At 40.3% G+C, this 20,089-nt stretch overlaps 2 long non-coding RNA genes across 2 annotated transcripts in view; one reads left to right on the forward strand and one right to left on the reverse strand.

Annotated features, from left to right (window-relative positions):
• Positions 1 to 20,089, reverse strand: part of LOC137344682 (uncharacterized) — a 39,466-nt gene that overhangs the window by 15,796 nt on the left and 3,581 nt on the right. Inside the window, exon 3 of the long non-coding RNA XR_010968434.1 lies at positions 5,743 to 5,774. This is a non-coding gene — a long non-coding RNA (uncharacterized lncRNA). The remainder of the gene's footprint in view (positions 1 to 5,742; positions 5,775 to 20,089) is intronic.
• LOC137344681 (uncharacterized) overlaps positions 4,021 to 20,089 on the forward strand; it is a 34,771-nt gene continuing 18,702 nt past the window's right edge. The window contains exons 1-2 of the long non-coding RNA XR_010968433.1: positions 4,021 to 4,119; positions 19,931 to 20,029. This is a non-coding gene — a long non-coding RNA (uncharacterized lncRNA). The remainder of the gene's footprint in view (positions 4,120 to 19,930; positions 20,030 to 20,089) is intronic.

Raw genomic sequence — 20,089 nt, forward strand, 5'->3', positions numbered from 1 at the left:
CATCAATAACTTCTCCAAGTTACTGACCTGTTCAATGTGATCCTGGGAATAATGATGTCACGCTGCTATTTAGCAGACTACTTCCAAGTAAGGTTCAATAATCTTGCCTTCTGTGCAAGTGCATAGAAATATTTTTACATTTACGTAACTAATGTGCAAAACACAGTTGGGCTCATGGTTTTCTACCAAAAAGTTTTGAAGATTGAGTCTTAAAAGCATATTGGCCCAGATTTTGCTGCAGCAGGACATCCAACGGCATCTGCCATTAGTCAGACTTGTTCGTGCATGTTTAGGTTTTAAAATTTTTTGCATCATAAGTTGCTGGAAGTGTGAGCTGATAACGTCACAGTGAGGGAAGCAGGGCATCTGGGACCTGATTGAACAGGGTGACCAACATTGTATCTCCTTAACCAATCAGATTAAAGGATTGAGAAATAAACAGCGGAAAGACTAAGAAAGGTGTGAATTAGCGTGGGTGAATTAAATGTCAAATCAGGTACATAAAGAGAAATAAAGGGAGGGGAAGAAAGATTGGACTAAGAGAGAGACAAAAAAGAGACAGAAAGGAAAAATGAGAGAGAAAAAAAGTTAAATTTAAAATTTGACATTTTTAAAATCTCCTAAAACAATTCACCACCTGAAGGAATGACACTCCACACTTCTAATTGCTAATTTTCAGTGTCAGTGTGGTTGATTGGCAGACATTTACACTTAACACGTCATTAAAAGGGTACTTATGCTTGTAATTACTAGCCCTAAATATCTGCGGCTGGTTCAATTTGTATCTACTGTGCAAATACAGCAGATTCAAGACAGTCAATGCATGCCAATGGTAAGGCAGACAACGAGATGCCATTTTCACGAAGCTAACGGCAGAGTGGTGCAACTTGGACAGCAACTTTTGGATATTGGCATTTAACAACACATCTGCTCCTCGCCTGAAAGTGCTGTATCATTTGTGCATGAATAACGGTGAGCACCATTAGCCTCACCGTTACTTTGACAATAAAATCTGACCCATTATGGTTTTAAGCAGTTAAGTGGATTAAAAGCTTTCTGCTTGGGAAAGAAAGGTAACATGACAGTTAGGATTTCAGAGTCTTTTCAAGCTCTTTGTTATTCACAGCTAACTGCACTAAGTACGTTGTTAAGTGGGAGAAGGCTGAAATTACAAAAACTGAAATACTCTAAGATACATTAGAAGATTCCTTGGATGATTTGCTTGGTCTATTTAAAATTCACTAATGAGTTAAATACATAGTTTGCTCAGCTATGCTCTAAGAGGCCATCTGCACAGGGATATAATTAGACTTGAGGTTAGACTTTCAGGGCACCCATATCATAAGAACATAAGAAATAGGAGCAGGAGTAGGCCAATCGGCCCTTCGAGTCTGCTTCGCCATTTAATAAGATTTAATAAGATCATGGCTGATCCTTCATATGAATTTTGAAAAACAAGACACGTTGTTATTAATGGGAAACTAGCCTAACACAAGGGGGGAAACCAGGTAGTGAGCAGTTAAAATGGAGCTGGAGACTTTTAAAAAATTCATTCTTGGGATATGGGCGTTGCTAGCAAGGTTGGCATTTATTGTCCATCCCTAGTTGCTCTTGAGAAGATGGTGGTGGGCCTTCTTCTTGAACCGCTGCAGTCTGTATGGTGAAGGTGCTCCCACAATGCTGTTAGGTAGGGAGTTTCAGAATGTGATGATGAAGGAATGGTGATGTATGTCCAAGTCAGGATGATATGTGACTTGGAGGGGAACTTGGAGATAATGGTGTTCCCATGTGCCTGCTGCCCTTTGTCCTTCTAGGTGGTGGCGGTGGAGGGTTTAGGAGGTGCTGTCGAAGAAGCCTTGGCGAGTTGCTGCAGTGCATCCTGTGGATAGTACACACTGCAGCCACGGTGCGCCGGTGGTGGAGGGAGTGGATGTTTAAGGTGGCCGATGGGCTGCTGATCAAGCTGACTGCTTTGTCCTCTGTTTGGAACTTGCACATAGAACATGGCTGAGATTTGTAACTGTGTGCAGAATATTGGGCACAAAGACACAGGGATAGATTTTCAACTTACTGCTGACCTGTTGACTTACTTGCTGGCTTCCTGTTCTGATCAATATGATGATGTCATCAGGATCTGACTGCAATCTTAACTGTGCGGGGAAGCTTCCTGGCCCACAAGGAAACCTTAGGCCTTCACTGTTCCAACCCCCCCTCCAAACCAGTGTTGGGGACCATTTGATTGGGTCACCGGCAGTGGCCTCCCGCTGCCTGGAATCCCCCTCTCACCCACCGACCACTGGCTGGAGACTGACGCCGATCGTGGAGATGATGCCAGAGAGCTAAAATCTCCCGGGTCTCGCTGCGGAGGGTCGGATGGTTTTCCACCCGCCTCGACACCGGCCGCAACGATCCTCCCATTCCTTAAAATCTCCCCCATAGCATCTGATGTTTCAAGACTTCAGTGAGGCTTGTGATCCTGAGGATAGATGCAGTCTAACATCTACGTCTAAATCCTATTCCCTTCTGAAATGGTGCAATATTCAGTGGTGTAAAAAAAAATGTTCAGAATAAATGCTTACTATTTCAGTACATTACCCCACCCTACAATGGCAAATGGATTTTGATGGACCTTTCATGGTTGTGTTGCATAGTGAAAGCTGGAAGTTTTAAATTTACAATGCCACGTTGTTTTTATGGACTGGTCTGACACAAGTGGTTTTTGGAAAGTTAGACTGAAAACCAAATGATGCATGAGAGTTACAGAGCATCTGGAGTGCCAAGCATCCAAAAGTCATATACTTCAAAGCTAGTCAAGATCACTGATGTTTTTACCTTCCATGATTCTGGTACCATTCAGACCCCAGCCAGAATAACAGGCGATATCAATCAGCTTTGTGCAAGAGGGCACCGCATTATATCAGCTGTTGATGAATTAAACTCACTTTAATGTGGCAGCCTTCTTCAATACACCCCCAGCTGCTATTAACTATATCAAAATATAGGCTGTCCACATCAATGCCATCAAGCCAGGTTACCATTTTGTTAATGTACAGGTTGCCTGTAATTTCAGGAATACTAACATGAATTTTTCTGGCAACTGACAATTTTTCTGGCAACACTCAATTTGTTTCTCTTTACAACTTTAGGAATAAGGACAATTTTGTCAATGGATAACTAGCCAATTGGTAAAAGCCAGTAAGGGGCTAAACTGGGCTTCTGTCTTCTGTCAACTTAATAGCATGCTCTCTTTTGAAGATGACAGATGTGGTGATCTGAAGCTGTGGCTTATGAATCCAGGGCCAAAATAGAACACAAGGGTGGTGCACAGCTCTACAATCTTAGAGTGCACATTTAGGATTAAAAATATGCTTCAAATGTTAAGATTCCACTATATGGGCCCAAGAAAGTCAGTAAATGCTCTTTGTTGCTTTCTCCGCATAAATACTTTATCATCAGAGAACATTAATTGCAGATGAATGGCGGAGGCGGATGACCTGAAAATTGAAATCATATGCAATTTCAACATACATACAATTATCTTGCATAAGGGTAATTAAGAATAACTGGCACATGTTTGGATATGGTGCACTATAATGTACATGTGTAGTGACACAAAAAAACAATTGAAATTAGCCCATTGAATCTTTTCTTTCAGAGCTATTGGGGAATAGATTTTAACACATACGCCTGTATTTCTTGAATTTAATCTTAGCTGAGCAGAAAGCTTTTAGAAAGGTACACTACATGTCAAACATGAAAGTGATTGCATAGTTTTTAAAAATCAGAGGTACCTCAAAGTTGGATTTAAAATACTTATTGAACTTTTGCAGAAAGTATACTATACTGTATCTGTGCTGCCATTTTGAATGCATCTGACCGTATTGTTAAAAGAAGAAAACAAAGACCTCACTTTAAAGTCAAATATTCTTGACTAGGCAGCTGGAAAACTGGATGACTCTTCACTCCTAGATGCCAGATGAGTTATAACATCCTGTTGTTACTTGCCTGTTTAAATAAGCTCTGCAAAAGTGATGTGACTTGTGCCTCTGGTCAGACGAGTTCTTGTTGCCAGAAATTGTTCCAGTGTTTGGAGGTTTGGGACATTTTGCTGCATTAAAGGTGCCATATTACATTATTTCTCTAAATCTGTTGTGTACAAATAGCTTCCAATTGTTGGCTGCTGTATGGAATTGAGAATGGAAACAACAGTTCCTTCCATAAATTAGTCCATGTTTTTGGCAGCATATTCCATTTTTTTGCCTTTACAGGGAATTTATGAAATAATTAATGTCTTGGGCTGAACCAACTCTGAATTTAGTACGTTATTCCCATAAGGGTGATTTTCAAAATGAAGGGCATTTCTTTCTGGATAAGTCATGATGTGGAGTATTAATGTGCTGCATACAGTTATGATGATCATTAAATAGAGAACAATCGATAACCAGGATTCCTTGCTGCTGTTTGATTCCTCTTACATTTTAAAAGAATTCTTAGTTTTCAGACTATTCTTGACTTCATTGTAAAGCTTCTGTGGTCAAATGCTTGCTATTTAAAAAAAAATAGTAACCTGCTTTTCCATTACTGCAGTCATTTTTTCAACCATTGTTTTATTTTCTATTTTCACCTTACACTCTCCCCTTAATACTTTTCACATGGTCCTTATGTTTTCTCATCTGTAGTTTGTACATCTGGTATTCTTATTTGTGGCCCGAGATTTCGTTGGAATATCAAATCTAACGCATGTGATTGCTGGAACTCAACTCTTCACCCTAATCATTCATGGTGGGTTGTTAAAGACTAAATCTGACATAACATCCACTATAATATATTTTGTGCATTGGTTTAAAGGGTTAAGTTATGTCTATTGTTTATTTTACTTCTTCCCCTCCCCCGACTACATTAATGTAGTGGTTTGTAGGAAATCAATCTTTTTATATATTTGGCGATGCAACGGATGTTGGGATTTTAATATAGTCCCTGTAGAAAACTGCTGGAAGCTGGCGAAGACAGCTGAAAACAGACTGAATGTTTCCATTGTGGTTGCTTTTGTCACTGTTCTTGAAACAAAACCAGAAATACAGCCTGTAGCAATGTAAAATCTACGCCATTACTAAATAGCCAAATACCACAACTCAAATCTTTATAAAAAAGGAGGGATGAATTGTGAAATGTGATTGAGCAATTTACAAGCCTTTTAAAATCACATTTTGAACTTTCAGAAATCTTGATGAGAACCTTATCCGAAACCCTCATGTTTCTGCTGAGATGAGCACTGTTCAGATTGATATGAAGAATATGCACAATACGCATTAGGTTGGCAACCAAAGAAAGCCAATGTCAAAGCCTGTTCCCCCAAAATTTAAGCCTTCGCGTACTGATTAGCCAATGGAGCTTTCAAACTGTGTAATCTCCATCAATGCATCCCCCCCCCCCACCTCTCCATATAACAAAAAAGGGTTAAATAGAAATTTCTAATAATGAATATGGTTAAAATTCCTGATAAATCAATTTTGTTTGATTACGCTCCTGTGAAACACCTTCTTGGGATGTTTTACTACATTAAATGCACTATATAAACGCAAGTGGTTATTGTTGTTTCCCCAGATATTTAAAGCTGTGAATGGGATTAATTTTGGAACAGAGTGATATAAATTTATACAAAAGAAGCCAATTTTCATCAATATAGCAATTGAATAGTCTGAGCATTTTAAGAAGTAATAAATGATGTAACTTTATACTTACCTGAAAGTTGTATTTGAATGTTATGCTTGAATCTGAAATGCAACATAAAAAGATTGAAAGGAAAGAGGTCTAAAGCATTGGGATTTGGTGTCGGGATTAGAATTTTCTTTATATCAATGACTAATTAACTGGAGTCAACTGTATTATAAAATGGAATGAGAAATGTGGAAAGCTTCGAGCACATTTTCAAAACTAAAAAAATACAAATTTGAGCACAGAAATGTTGGTACAACCTTTAAGGAGTAAATGTCTAGGCTGAAGATCTCTCTAGGGCTGCCAACAATGTAGTACTGCGTCAGCTGCTGTCAGCTAGGTGGGATGGGTCTCCAAGCAGATCCTCCTTTCTTTAAAATGGGGCATTCCCCAACGCCCATCTGCTGCTGAAGCCCCAATCCTTGCCTTTGTTACCTCCAGACCCAATGCTCCCCTGGTCGGCCTCCCACTCTCCACCCTTAGTAAACTTCACCTCTGTCCTGGCAGACCTACATTGGCTCCTTGTCTCCCAGTGCCATCAATTTAAAATTCTCATCCTCATGTTTAAATCCCTCCATGGCCTCACTCCTCCCTATCTCTGTATCCTGGCCCAGCCCCATAACCACCCTCCTCAACTCTCTATTCCTCTGCCTCATTTTCCTACCAGATAAAGTTACTTGACCTAATTATGCATTGAAGTTAATGTTAAAAACATGGAATTTCTCACCCATTATATTTAATGAGTATAATAATTTTTGGGTTAACATTGTTCTAACTGTGCTATGTAAAAATTTTACTGAATGCAAGAAAATACCCTTTAAATACATGTTATTTCCTGAAAGAACTTTGCCAGTGGCTAAGGAGGCTCAGTCCTCAAAGATACTGTTGATTTATTTTATTTAAACAATGGAAGAGTTGACAGGCTGTAACCATTTGTTATAACTTCGTGCAAAAGATGACTTCATAAACAATAGAAAAAAGAAAGAAAGACTTGCATTTATCAGTGTCTGGTTTGTGCTGAGTTATCTGATCTTAGCCATAACAACAATGAGAGCACTACCAGTTGTTCTTGCTGGGGAGTGGGAAAAAAATGGCCAGGGCTTCTGCCCCTGATTGACACCCAGTGGCTCTGTGAAAACAGACCTTCAATGAGATTAGGTATAGGCTCAGCTGTGATGCCCCCTCTCCATAGTCAAATAGTCTACTGACGCTCACTGTCTAGCTTCACACACGGAGAATGGCCACAGACAAGATACTAAAGGGTTGATGGTGCCTATGGAGCCATGTTTTATAAATACATAAAGAGCAAGAGGATAACTAAGGAAAGAGTAGGGCCTATTAGAGACCAAAAAGGTGCCCTATGTACAGAGGCGGAAGATGTGGGTACGATTCTTAATGAATATTTTGCATTTGTCTTCACAAAGGAGGGGGACAACGCAGAGATTGTAGTTAAGGAGGAGGACTATGAAATATTGGATGGGATGAACATAGTGAGAGAGGAAGTATTAAGGGGTTTAGCATCTTTGAAAATAGATAAATCGCCAGGCCCGGATGAAATGTATCCCATGTTAAAAGAAGCAAGGGAGGAAATAACGGAGGCTCTGACCATCATTTTCCAATCCTCCCTGGCTGCAAGTGTGGTGCCAGAGGATTGGAGGACTGCTGACATTGTACTGTTGTTTAAAAAGGGAGAAAAGGATAGACCTAGTAATTACAGGCCAATCAGTCTAACCTCGGTGGTGGGCAAATTATTGGAATCAATTCTGAGGGACAGTAGAAACCGTCATTTAGAAAGGCACGGATTAATCAAGGACAGTTAACATGGATTTGTTAAGGGAAGGTTCGTGTCTGACTAATTGATTGAATTTTTTGAGGCAGTAACAAGGATGGATGATGAAGGTAGTGTGTTTGATGTCGTCTACATGGATTTTAGCAAGGCTTTTGACAAGGTCTGACATGGTAGACTGGTCAAAAAAGTAAAAGCTCATGGGATCCAAGGGAAAGTGGCAAATTGGATCCAAAATTAACTCAGTGGCAGGAAACAAAGGGTAATGGTCGATGGGTGTTTTTGTGACTAGAAGGCTGTTTCCAGTTGGATTCCACAGGCCCAGTAGGTCCCTTGCTTTTTGTGGTATATATTAATGATTTAGACTTAAATGTAGTGGGCATGATTATGAAGTTTGCAGATGATACAAAAATTGGCTGTGTGGTTGATAGTGTGGAGGAAAGCTGTAGACTGCAGGATGATATCAATGGACTGGTCAGATGGGCTGAAAAGTGGCAAATAGAATTCAATCTGGAGAAGTGTGAGGTAATGCATTTGGAGATATCATACAAGGCAAGGGAATACACAATAAATGGGAGGATACTGAGAGGTATAGAGGAAGAGAGGGACCCTGGAATGCATGTCCACAGATCCCTGAAGGTAGCAGGACAGGTAGATAAGGTGGTTAAGAAGGCATACAGGATACTTTCCTTTATTAGCCAAGGCATAGAATATAAGAGCAGGGAGGTTATGTTAGAACTGTATAAAACATTAGTTAGGCCACAGCTTGAGTATTGCCTACAGTTCTGGTCACCGCATTACAGGAAAGATGTGATTGCACTAGAGAGGGTACAGAGGAGATTTATGAGGATGTTGCCAGAACTGGAGAATTTTAGCTATGAGGAAAGATTGGACAGGCTGGGGTTGTTTTCTTTGGAACAGAGGAGGCTGAGGAGTGATTTAATTGAGATGTAAGCAATTGTGAGTGGCCTAGATGGACCTATTTCCCTTAGAAGAGAGGTCAATAACCAGGAGGCATAGATTTTAAGTACTTGGTAGGAGGATTAGAGGGGAGCTGAGAATTTTTTTTTTCATCCAGAGGGTGGTGGGGGTCTGGAACTCACTGCCTGAAAGGGTGGTAGAGGCAGAAACCCTCATCACATTTAAGAAGTACTTGGATATGCACTTTAAGTGCCCTAACCTACAGGGCTACGGACCAAATGCTGAAAAGTGGGATTAGGCCGGCATCGTTTTCGACCGGCACAGACACGATGGGCTGAATGGCCTCCTTCTGTGCTGTAAATTTTTCTATGTTTCTATACCCTACGGAGTCAGTGCTTTTAGGAGAGGAGAGGAGGGTGTAAGGGGGAAAGTTCAATCAGGTGGAAAATTATGCATCCTTTTTATTGCAAACAAATATTTAGTAACCAAGCATATAATAATGCAAGCATTAAATATTATCGGTCTCACAAATAGAAAGGGATAAAAGGGACACAGATTTAAGCTAATTGGCGAAAGAATCAGAAGCAACATGAGGAAATTTTTTTTTATGCAGCAAGTGGTTATGATCTGGAATGCACTGCCTGAAAGGGTGGTGGAAACAGATTCAATAATAACTTTCAAAGGGAATTGGATAAATACTTGAGAGTGTAAAAATTTGTAGGGTTATGGGAAAAGAGCAGGGGAGCGGGTCTAATTGGATAGTTCTTTCAAAGAGCGGGCATAGCCAAGATGGGCTGAATGACCTCCTTCTGAGCTGTATCATTCTAAGGTTCTATATGGCGGCTTTCACAACCTCAGGATGTCCCAAGGGGTTTTACAGCCAATGAAGTATTTTTGAAGTGTAGTCACTGTTGTAATGTAGGAATAGCCATCTTATGGATGGTTCAGCGGGTAAACGCATCACCCAAAGTAATACACAGTCCAGGAAGTGTTTTTCTGTCTATGCAGAATTAACATCCTGATCTCAGTTGAGATGCTGATAAGGTCATCACTGTCTGCCTCAGTGCCCCTTAACTATAGAGGGAGGACTAAAAAAAAATGCAACCATGATTCCTAGCCCCGATCACTAGCCAGTAACCACCATACAATACATTAACTACACTTCAAAAGTACTTCATTGGCTGTAAGGAGCTTTGGGTCGTGAAAAGTGTAAGTCCTTCTTTCTCACTTTAAAGGTTGGCTGAGGCCCTCTATTCAGCTGTCCAGTTGATATTCACGTGAAGAATAGCCACTTGGGTGAGGTATCAGAAGTCTGTTCGTGTTAGCAGATAGGTATCCTAGCATGAACCAGAGTCTTTAGGAGAAGAGGAAAAGGAGATAAAAGTAGTGATCGTAATACAGCAGGTGACCAAGCTTCTCTATCAATTGTTTTTTAAGAAAGGCTTCCCTGCAAAGCTAATATCTCAATTTCTCAGTTATTTCATTATAAATCACTGCGATTTGTTTGCAATCTGTTCCCCCTTTTTTTGCAGCATGTATGTCCCTGGAATACTGCCAGACACCTGTGTTGTCACTCAACTGGAACAATGCATAGAAAGCTTTGTGGTGTTTAGAATGGTTTACGCATGGAGGATGTGGGATAGAGAAATTAGAGATAATGTTTGAAATTTTGCCCAGTATTAAATCTTTGTCCTCAAAAGATTGTTTCTGTATTAAAGGGGAACTTTACCCTGCATAAAAGTGTAAACTCAATAGTTTATTCATACCCGAAATACCCTGCCAAATGTTTTGAATCATTGACATCTGTTTGGCGGAACAGTCTAGCAAGTAACTTTATACATTTCACTGCCAGAGGCGTAGTATTGCTACTTCCTCTAGGTTACAGACACAGCCAACGATTGCCCCTCGTTGTGGTTACTGAGGGGCCTTGATGAGAATAATTCTGTTGGAAAAAACAACAAATGCTGTGCCAGGTGTTCTAAGTTCTGTGTCATGCTGTTCAGGACATCTGGCTCATAACATTGAAAAAATACTGCATTACTTGGGACAGTTACTTCTCCTGACTTGATAGCGCTCTCAGTAAAAGAATGAAAGGGCTTGCATTTATATACCGCCTTTCATGACCTCAGGGCATCCCGATGAAGCACTTTTGAAGTGTAATCACTGTTGCAATGTAGGAAATGCAGCAGCCAATTTGCGCACAGCAAGGGCCAACAAACAGCAATGTGATAATGACCAGATGATCTGTTTTAGTGATGTTGGTTGAGGGATAAATATTGGCCAGGGCACCAGGGAGAACTCCCTTGCTCTTCTTCGAAATAGTGCCTTGGGATCTTTTTACGTCTTGCTGAGCCGGCAGACAGGGCCTCGGTTCCCTAGCTACCGACTCCATCCCTCTCCCTGGCCACTGTCTGAGGCTGAACCAGACTGTTCGCAACCTTGGCGCCCTATTTGACCCTGATTTGAGCTTCCGACCACATATCCGCTCCATCACCAAGACTGCCTACTTCCACCTCCGTATCATCGCCCATCTCCGCCCCTGCTCAGCTCATCTGCTGCTGAAACTCTCATCCATGCCTTTGTTACCTCTAGAATAGACTATTCCAATGCTTTTCTGGCTGGCCTACCATCTTTCACCCTTCATAAACTTGAGCTCATCCAAAACTCTGCTGCCCTTATCCTAACTCGCACCAAGTCCCGTTCTCCCATCACCTCTGTGCTTCCCGGTCCGGGAACGCCTCGATTTCAAAATTCTCATCCTTGTTTTCAAATCGCTCCATAGCCTTACCCCTCCCCTATCTTTGGAACCTCCTCCAGCCCTACAAGCCTCCGAGATCTCTGCGCTCCTCTAGTTCTTGCCTCTTGCGCATCCCCGATTTTAACTGCTCCACCATTGGCAGCCGTGCCTTCAGCTGCCTAGGCCCTAAGCTCTGGAATGAATTCCGTAAACCTCGCCACCTCTTTCTCCTCCTTTAAGACGCTCCTTAAAATCTACCTCTTTGACCAAGCTTTTGGTTACCTGCCTTAAAATCTCCTTATGTGGCTCAGTGTTTGACAACGCTCCTGTGAAGCACCTTGGGCGTTCTATGATGTTAAAGGTGCTATATGAACGAAAGTTGTTATTTAAGGTCTCATCCAAAAGATGGCACCTCCAACAGTGCAGTGCTCTCTCAATACTGCACTGGAGTATCAGGCTAGATTTTATGCTCAAGTCTCTGGAGTGGGACTTGATCCCATAACCTTCTGACTCAGAGGACTACCACTGAGCCATGGACAACACCTTAAAATGTATGGAATAGTTTACTTAGTAAAACACATTATAAGGGTGAACTACTATTAGACTTGAATTTTGTGCCAAAAGTTAATGGAGACTCCATTATTTTAACTTCTGTTTGTCTTGGCCATAGCAATACACCTTAAATGATAAAAAATGATAAAAATATTTGCATTTATAAAGCTCCTTAACATGTTGAATCGGCTAAAAATGTACTTTCCAAGATGAATTACTTTTGAATCGCAGTCAAAGTCCACAGGCAGCAGAGCTATGATAGGTTTTGTTCCCTCAATCTCCCATTCAAAGAATTGGATTACTATTAATGAAAAGGGATTCAAGGGCAAACAAAAGAAATACTTGCTAACAAGACCATAACCAGAGAATTTACTGCAAGAATCCAAAATATGCCATTTTTCCATTTACATTCTCACCTCAGAGACACCCCTTCCAACATATTGTTTCCTGACTGAAAGAGTGTGCAGGAAACCCCTTCCCAGGCCTCATAATATTGCTTTGGAATAAGGCACTAGGTCAGGTTTTTCAATGGTTAAGATTAACTTGTCCTCTGATTTCTGTTTCGCACTGATGAAAGCCTAGGTTTTCCAACTGACGTTAATTTAATACTGGTGGCAACTCAGTCACCTAAATGCAGGTTGTAGTATCTCGTCAGTGTTAGCACCTTCACCCAACAGCCCTGCGGAAATCAAAGGGGGGTAATTTTAACCCCCAAGAACGGATCGTTTGGGGGTGGGTGGACAGTAAAAATAGTTGATTTTTGGAGTGGGACCACATCCTGGCTCATACGTGCCCATTTCTGGGTTTAGCCCAGGCGCGTTTGGATGTGTACTCACAACAGAAACCCGAAAGTCCCGTCCCCACTTAAAGCCGGCGGGCTGATACTTAAAGGGGCAATGTACCTCATTGCGATAGCTGAGGCACTTAATTTTTTGTGTGTTACAAATGTCAAATAAATTTAACTTTACCTGCTTGGGTTTTCCAGCGCTTCTGATTCATGTCAGGTGAAAGCAGACGGGAAGGGCCAGATCCATGAGGTGAGTGCCTTTATTGCACTGCTTGTGGGCCAGGGGGAGCAGGAGTGCTTCATCCAGGCCCAACAAGCTTGCCTGGCGTGATTGGATCCCTGCGATCGGCCGACTCCCCCCCCAACCCTGCAATGGTGGACACCCCCCAATGCTGAAACCCCCTCCCCCCATGATGCTGAACCCCCCCACCCCCCCCCAACCCCGATGCTGGACTCCCCTGATGCTGGATCCCCCCCACCCAATGAGGGATCCCCTGATCTTCTCCAAGGCCCACCCGATGTCGTCCACGTCCTCCCACCTCCTCCCACCACTCCGATTTCTTCCACAGCCCACGATCTCTCTCTCCTTCCCTTCCCCCCTCTCTGATTCGCGGCTCCTTTCCCTCCCAACAGGTGGCCAGCCTGTCAACTTGGCTGCCTGACACAAGGGAAACCTGGAAACACAAATACTCAGCTTCAATTGAGTTGCGATCGCAGATTGCGTGGAGTTCATTTGGCTTCTGGGTTCCCCATATGAATATCTAGGGACGCAATGGATTCCCAGCTCTGAGCTAAAATCATGCCCCAAATGTGGGAAACTGCAGCCACAACGTACTGATGCTCTGACACTCCAAGGCACATCACATTAGTCCACCAATGTATTGCTTCAAATGGGTCCCTCCTGGTACTAAGAACTTTATCAAATCACAGTGACCAGTGAAGGAGTTAATGAGCCCAGTCATATTCCTCAAATTGTTTAGGGTGTAACTCTGAATTCAGGGAGACTTAACAGATGCATACAGGTCTCTACACAACAGGGATGGGTGTGATTTATAGTCACAATCATATATACAAAGGGCTTCGATGCCCAGGGCAGAACACCACATTTTAAAAGGATTAAACAATTACACTGAGTATAGGTGAGATCTTTCATGCTTCCACTCCTATGTTCAGGACTTTGGCACTGTTTTGCCCTTACAATAGAAAAAATATTTTGTTTTCCTTTTGTGTCCATTCTACAGTAAAACAATTTGTATTTTTTTCTTTCGAAATAGGACAGTGAACAGGAATGCTCACAAGATTTTGTTAACTCTTCTGTAGGTAGCTGAGATTTTTTCCCCTTGTTCAGCACATGTTTGTTAAAATGATCTTTTCAGACACTGGATTAGTTTCAGTGAAATTAATAATTGACACGGTGCTAACATTGTAAAACAACAGTTGTACTTAATCCCTTCAAGACCTGTTTCTTCTTGGAATTTTCATACAACGTTATCAATCCTTAACAATTCCAAGTCAAGGCCCAGGAGATCAAAAATAAAAACTGTGGCTTAATCAAAAGAGGGAAGAATGTTCCCCATAATAAAAATCAAGGTTACTATAATGTTTAAGAGTCCTAATTGATTCTAAGAACTGGAAAAGAACAGTCAGTTCTAGATATGGGAAAGGAAAAGCCAACAAGATTCTAGGAGGTTTTGGCAAACCTTGTCCTTTTAGCTTTTTTGCTGGAGCGCGAATTTGTGCTCATAAAAGTGCAGGATGCCAGTGCTGGAAATGAAGTTTTAGGATTTCTCACATCAGCCTTCCTCATGCCAATTTCTGTAGTGAGCCAGTTAGTGTAGGAATAGAACAGTTTTGTGTTGTGGACACACGACTGCTAGGAAATAATTGCGACTGAATTATTTTAACTTAGGAACCTGTCAGCAATCAGCAAGAGGAAACTGGACTAGATTTGAATCTAAGTCTTAGAAGATTAAGAGCCAGAGTTCAAATCTACTGTACAAGCTCATTATAAAACGTTTTCTACAATTTTTATATTATGTCATTAAAGTGATTTCATGCAATGGTATTCTTAAGTATAAATCTTGTCTCATTATAACCATCCACATTATCAGATCAGCATCATTATAGAAAGAACTGCTCCATTCAATTTATTCTTCATTACAGCACCATCATCACTGCCACCAGCACAACACCATTAAACACACCTGCGCTTGTGCATCACACCTGTTATTACTGTTCAGTTGGTACCTGCAGTCAAAATTAAAGCAGGAGTGAAACATAAGTGAGTCAGTACTTTTGGGGTGATCATACTACTATTACCCTAATTTATATCTGTGTTGGAACCATTCTAAATGCCATCACAAGAGAAGACAAAAATGTTTTCATTTTCTCTTATGCTGTCAAATCTTAACCAATTATGGTTTGTCCTAGGTTAGTACTTTAATAATGGGTTAAAATATCAATAATGACAAGGTTATCTCACTGATGTGGGGAGCAGTTTATAATACATGTGGACCATTTGTAGTCACTAATGCCCATATATGCTTGACTGCTAAGAACAGGCTTGCATAAAAAAACACTCAACTCCATTCTACTTGCCCTGAAATATCTCCCTTCATTAATTATGTAAAGACATTACCAATTTACATGAAACGAGTTGCAGCTCAATATAGATTGACATACTTGTGATAAGTAGAGTTTTAAAGCATTTAATATTTTAATGCGAAGTTCCAATTAGATTACTTTTATATCACAACCCATGTTGTTTAAAACAGGAGACCACATCATGTATGAATCTGGACATCTCCATTTTCAACTTATAGATGGTCACATTGGTTCATGTTGCCTATTTGAACTCAAAATTCATAAACTTTGAGGTGTAGGAAATCACATACCTTGCAGTAACTGTTACCTTGACAATCCGAAAGCCACAGATGTAAAAAATAAAATATAGTTCAGTTAATAGAAGTATGGCTATTGTATTGAAACAGAAGGTGAACCATACTGAAGAATTACTTCCTGAAAGTATTCACTGGGGAAGACATTAGAAGCATGCCACTCATCATGGGAGGCTCCACAACTAAAATTGATGACTATGACTTCACTGGTATGGATATCCTGGACAAGCTTAAAGGGCTTAAAACGCATGCTGTATTCCCAAGCGTGCTATGTGAGACGAGGGGCAAACTCTCCAAAGGGCTAACAGTTATCATGACAGAATCAATTAATACAAGAGAGATCCCACTGAATTAGAAACAAACCAACATATGGTATCTATTTTCAAGAAAAAAGAATAAACAAACTGATGTAACTACAGATCCACTACTGTGGATGCATACTGCCTGACTTGTGCCAAGGTTGATGTGGGTACAGGGAGAAGGAAAATTAGCCTTCTGAACCCTTCAGCCTTGAAAGAAAGTCACTACAGAGGTGTACATAAAGATATGAAGCTGAATTGTAAAGGTCGATTTTGAACACGTTGGGAATTTCCTCAGGGGTTCTTCCCGTTAGGCTGCTGTAACTTCTATACAGAGATTCCGCTCAAGTTACGGTGGAATTGGGAGAATCTTCAAGGAGATTCCTGGCATACAACTAAGGGACATTGGTATAAACTGATAAAAGGCAATTTCACCACTGAAGTCAGGAAGCTCTTTACACAAAAAGAGTAATTAATGCTTGGAATGGTCTCCCAGCTTCCATGGTGATGGCAAAAAACCTTGGAGTCATTCAATAGACAGCTAGGTGCTGTGATAGAGGTGAATGGGGGGATCATAGGTTTCAACAGAAGGATGACCTTGATGGGGCAAATGGCTTCCTTCATTTATACTTATCTTTGTGAACAAAATTCTGATATCCTACCCTACATTATATTACGATGTTATGGCACAGCACATCATATCAATAAGCTGCTAGATCTGCTTTAATTAATTGCAGAAGTATTCAATTTAAAAAAAATTAAATTCTAACATAAAAATTCCAATCCATGTTACAATACAGCCTGCCTTCACTGATGGATGTAATAATTAATTGATTATTTGCTTGTTTCCTCTCTTGCTTCATCAACTCAAACCTGTTAATTCAAAAGACAACAAGGAAACAACATTTTCCCTTCCATCACATATGATTCCATAACCATAAACCAATATGCTTTTCTCTCTTTCAATTCTGTATTCTATCATGTTTTTTTGTGTTATAACTTTTTTTCTCCTTTAGCCTATTCCTTGTGCTTCCAATTTGCTTGGTATGAGCAAATTCTTCTCTATTGCTTTTTTATACTAAACTCCATTTTCAAATTTATTTTCTATTTCAAAAATTGAAAACATTTAAAAAATATTTTGCACTTATCATCATATAAAGAAAAATCATGCTGGGCACCCATTTAAGATAATATTTATACACTTATGATTTAATTAGTCAAGTCGGGCTACATATTAGTCTTCTAGCTATCATACAACTATTATCTTAAACATCATGCTTTGTTAGGAATGAAAAATAATTTTAAAGAAAGAATGAAGCCAATTGATTATTTAATCCTGGCTTATTCTAATGAGGAGCTTGAAATCTACAAGCAACTACAATTGCCCTATAAGTGACTTAAGGTTTACAAGCAGTTAGTTATCTAGATATATTTATTTGGATCTCTTTTCCAAAGAGAGCACTTGAACAGTGACTGTAAAGGGACAGTTTAGGTTAAACATAGCTCCGTCTTAACAGCTAAACATCATAATTGCGACTACCCATAAGCAATAACACAGAAGATCCGCTAAGTGATTCAAAAGGAATATATCCTCCTAAAGGAAAGTGGTTAAGAGTATTTATATTACGTGCTGCATTTCACAATGCATGACTTTCTCAAACATTGTATGTAAACATTTGCATGTGCATGTAGGGTGGAGGCTTTTCCTAAAGTTTTGAAATGAGAAATTTATTATCTACATTCCCAATTGTGGGCTGAACTTCCCCCACTATAGTATTGGAGCCTCAGGTTCTAGGCAGTGGCAGATGTTGGCTGCCAGGAAGTATCCCAAATTACAGCCACCAGAAATGGTCACCCTACATTTATGATTTATTGGCAATAGAGCCAATCATTAAGTTACAGAATCTCCTTTCAGGTACATAGTTACATAGAGTTGCATAGAGTCTACAGCTCTGCCCAACTGGTTTTTGCCAGCATTTATGCTCCACATGAGTCTCCTCCAACCCCTATTAATCTAACCCTATCAGCATATCCTTCTATTCCTTTCTTCCTCATGTGCCTATCTAGCTTCCCCTTAAATACATCTAAATTATAGTTCCTCGACTGTACAGCTATTAAGTGTATATATCTCCATTTAAAAAAATAGGGATCTCTCTCCTGATGAGCAGACAGAAAGCCTTACTACCAGCAAACATGAGTCAGGGTCTCTGCCTGGATTATGCTGCCTGGTACTGATCATATAGTTAAATATTTAAATTCATGCCAACAGAAATTGGGTATTTTTCTGTCTAAAATCATGGTCATCGCTGGTGGTGATAGTGCGCATGAAAATTGACCTGAGGTGGTAAATTTAGGCTGGATTGCTTTAAAAGAATCGAATAATGGGGAAACCACATGGCCGGAGTCTTGCCCTGTTCAGACAAAACTCTAGCCATTTAATCTTTTTTTTTAAACAATACTCAGTCATGTTGTGGAGGGCACTTACAGCTGACCGTGAAACTGACCTCAAACTTAATGGGAAATTGGGAGTAGATGCCAATTCCATAGAACTGCTGTGCTTTACACAAAATGTTTGTAAGAATGTATTTGGTGTGCGGTAAGCAGGAACTGGCCTGGGTAGTGGCCTGTTTAACCTGACACTAATGGGGCAGTAAGATCACTGACCAGAAGAGAATTTGCTCATGTAGACTGTTAAAAGCCATAATGAAACATGCCTCTTCAATTCTTCATTATTTGATACAACATTAGAGTCTTGCCAATTTAAATGTCTTCAAACTAGCTGTGAACACAGGGTGATTAAAATTAGATATAGACACCCAGTCACAGGCAGTCAGTTCTTCAAACAGAAAGCTGCAAGGGCAAACTTTGGCCAGACTCAAAAGCTTAGCATGCAGGAGGGTAGTTAGGAGTTATTTAATATCAAGTAAGATGATCCACTAATGTGGGGAAACATAGCGTGTTCGTTATTTTGTATTATTGCGCAAAGATGAGCTATACTGATCAAATAAATCCAATTATAACTGTTGCACTGCATGTTCACTCAATGAAATGAAGCAGCTCCAATGACTCGTATCTGGCCTTATCTTACCAGGTGTCTTCTCAGTCGTCTCAGCTCTTTACCTTTGTACTTTGTTTCTCTTTATTAATCAGCAATAATCTTTGGGTGGATATTCACTTTTGCTGCTGGGCAGAAAGTGGGCAGTGGGAGATCGGCCGCCTGTTTACCAATGGAAATGAAAAATGGGCGAGGCATAAAATGGACCACTGATCTACCAATGGAAATAAAAATCAAGTGAGGTGTAAAATGGAACACCGATCCATGACCGCCCGTTTTCTGACTCATGGTAAAAGTGATAATTCACCTCATTGACTGCAAGCTTATTCTAAAAAATAATGTTCTTTGTCATTTGGTTTGATTATTTTCTTCCTGTAATTATAGTAGACATGTAAATGATCACTCCTACACAGTAAGTGCAGTTTAGATATGTTTGTGTAATGCAGCTGTGTATTTCAGTGTCAAGTCCTATGTGCACAGCACATATATGCTTTAAGGTGGGGACAATGTGTGCCTCCCACTGCAAGAGAATTAGTATTGGGAAGCAGTTGTTGAATTGATGTTAATTGATCTGGTGTTCTATGTGCAAAGAGCAGTTGTACAAACAATGTACAGCTCTCATTCAAATAACACACCTGTTCATACACGACATATTGCCCACACAATGGACAACACATGTCATATGCGTAGGAGTAGTTGTGAACAGTAGGTGGTTTAACAACAAAATAACACTACTAAAAATACCCTTTCCTCACTGCAAAACAGATTTGAGACGATTTGCAATAGAAACAGCATTTAAAAATACCCTTAGGCATTGTGCGAAGATAGCTTTTCCAAAATCACATCCCTTAGAGTCAATCTACTCTAGTGTTCAGTCTAGGCTTTAAATCAGAGACAGATAGACACAGAGTGACAGACAGTGAGGAACAGACAGGCACAAAGCGAGAGAGAGCGAGAGAGAAGTTTTGACTTTGTGCTCCTTGTGGTTTTTCATAGAATCATAGAAAGTTACGGCACAGAAGGAGGCCATTCGGCCATTTTTATGTCCAAATCCATTGTTTTTGCATCACTTTGTGCTTGCCAATCCTGTTAATTTATTGGATTGTATTTAGCTTAATTATGTACAATTTTTAAAAATGCTTTAGAAAATTGTATTTACTTTGCATTTCCTGTATTTACAGGTGCCAAACTGAAAGCTGCCAACTTGCCATGCAAATCCATTCCTCCCTATGATTTCGCCATTCTGCCTGTTTTTGAAAGTGGAGACCCCCTTTCGACTGGTAAGTACAATTGACTTAATCACTCTCTTCAGCTGCTTCATCAATGACCTTCCCTCCATC

Source organism: Heptranchias perlo, chromosome 27, assembly GCF_035084215.1.
Source record: "Heptranchias perlo isolate sHepPer1 chromosome 27, sHepPer1.hap1, whole genome shotgun sequence".
NCBI lineage: Eukaryota > Metazoa > Chordata > Chondrichthyes > Hexanchiformes > Hexanchidae > Heptranchias > Heptranchias perlo.